Source organism: Mastigoproctus giganteus, chromosome 10 (genome assembly GCF_048544385.1).
Source record: "Mastigoproctus giganteus isolate SK-2022 chromosome 10, ASM4854438v1, whole genome shotgun sequence".
Classification (NCBI taxonomy): Eukaryota; Metazoa; Arthropoda; class Arachnida; order Uropygi; family Thelyphonidae; genus Mastigoproctus; species Mastigoproctus giganteus.
The window spans coordinates 20,559,491-20,561,936 of NC_143584.1; positions in this window are offsets into that span (position 1 = coordinate 20,559,491).

The following is a 2,446-nucleotide window of genomic DNA, read 5'->3' on the forward strand; positions in this document are numbered from 1 at the left end:
TCATTATTACAATTACATTTTGATGAATTTGAAAATCAGTTTGCTGATATAAGATCCCACAAAAAAGACATAAGCTTGTTTGAGAATCCATTTATTTCTATGGCTGAAAAGTACCATCCCAGCTTTAAACTTGAAATTATTGATCTTCAAGCTAAAACATAGTTCAGAAATAAGTATGTGGACTGCAAAAAAAAAAAAAAAAAATTGAATTCTACAAGGCTTTCCCATCTGAAAATTTTTCACTGATAAAAGGTGTTCCTTTTCACAATGGAAATTTTCTAAGGTGAGCATTTAAAAGCAAGCAAAAGTGAGGTTTTTTTTTTTTTTTAACTAAAGTAAGTCATATTTTTATAATTTTAATAAAGTCTAAAAAATAAATCACTGACATAGATTTGTTGCACCTAAAAGTATTGAGAATTTTCATTTTTTTATATATAGACTGAAAATAAAAAAAACTGTAACATGAAACTGTAACGTGCTAATTTTTGTTTATGAATATGGCCCCTGTACAGGAAAAGGACACCACTGGGTTACAAGACATAAACATGAAAATTATGCCAAATATGTTTCCCTCTATCAGCCAGGTCAAAATTAAGAACTTCTAAGACTGTTTACTTTTAATGAGTCAAAAACCAGAGATAAACACTTTTTTATATAAAAAAACAAACTTAGAATTTAATAGACTTTTGCTAGAATTACAACAAACTACAGGCTGCATTCTTTAAATTATAAGTACAGTAAACCCCTGCTATTCGCGGTATCTGTATTCGCGATCGCTGATTTAATACAAAATGAAACCTAAAAAAATGTGAATTTTAAAGCGCCGTGAATATTATCCGCCATAAAAAAACATGGGCGTGGCTACAATTATCTTTCCTGGTCAAAACAGCGCTCAGTGGGTGGGGGGAGAGGGGTGACAAAATCGCGAGCGTGGATGTTTCTCGCTAATCCTTGTTCAGTATGTTATGCGCTTGTAATGGAAGTTTTTGTCGTTTGCTTTTAATTTATATGCTTATAAATTAAATAAATTTATCAATTTATAAATTGATATGCTTACAAAAGTGATAAATCTACCATTTTGCAGTGTAAAACAGACTTTTTCGAGTGTGTTAACAGACGAAAGTGACTTTATTGTGGACAAGTTCTTTCTAATCCGTACAAAAATATGGCTACGAATAACAAGAGAAATGTGAAAATATCAAAGAAGGTGATAACATTAGCGAATAAAATTGAGTTATTAGACAAAATTTCTAATGGTCAAAGTGTCTCCTCAGTGGCAAAACATTATAAAATCAATGAGTCAACGTTACGATCAATCAAAAAATTGGAAGAAAAAATCCGCCGTAGTGTCCGTGAAAACGCGCTAATTGTTTCAAAAATTTGCTCTGTAACTCGTGATGTTAAATTAGGAAATATGGAAAAGGCTTTAAATCTGTGGATAGAAGACCGAACTCAAAATAAAATTCCGTTAAGTTCACTCGTCATTCGTAAAAAGGCAAAACTCCTTTATCAACACTTTAGCGAAACTGGTGATAGCTCTGGCGGGATAAGTTTTTTAGCCAGCAAAGGTGCTGGTTTGAAAGATTTGTTTGAAATTTCTAATAAATATTACATTTAATATTAAATTGTTTCTTATTTTCATTTCGATGCCATATGCTTGCATTTCACTACTGTCTATGTACATAGTCATATTATGAAGGTACATATAACACATACATAGACAAAATTTTAGACTAGTTTTTCTTATATATTTCATACTTTGGAACGGAACCCCTTTATTACTATGGGAGCCATAACTCAGTATTTGCGTTTTCGGTATTCGCGACATTTCTCAGGAACGTAACCCCCGCGAATAGCGGGGGTTTACTGTACACAGATAAATGAGTTATTCTCTTTCACTCCTCTTTTGTGTAAATTAACTTTATAGACATGTAATGTCTATAAGGATAGTTTTATGGTCATTAAGCATTAGATAGTTATTGCATAATGATCAGCTTTAAATGCAACAAGTTTGCCTTTGGACAAAAACATTCAAAAGAAATTACGGGCCTCCCTCCTGTTTTGACAATGCTGTGTTTGTTCCTTTACATATTGCTAGAAAATGTCGTTGGTGTTTTTGCTATATATTGCGACTGATTCCAATAATCTTTCAAAATTTGGTCATGGACAGCACCGTATTTTCAGTGGATGACAGTCAGTTCATTCATGGTCACATTCATGCATTCAAGACTCCAGACTTGAATCTTTTTTGTGATTCTGTGACTTCATTGAATTCACCAGCCCATTTTTTTATGGTCATTAAGCAGTGGATAGTTATTGCATAATGTTTCTCCATCATATCCTTGTCCTTACACTTCCTTTAAAAATGGGTATTTCACTACTGCATGGCTTTCTTCTTTTGTGTAGTTACCTAGTGTCAGGGGACATAATTTTTTAAATTTGAAAA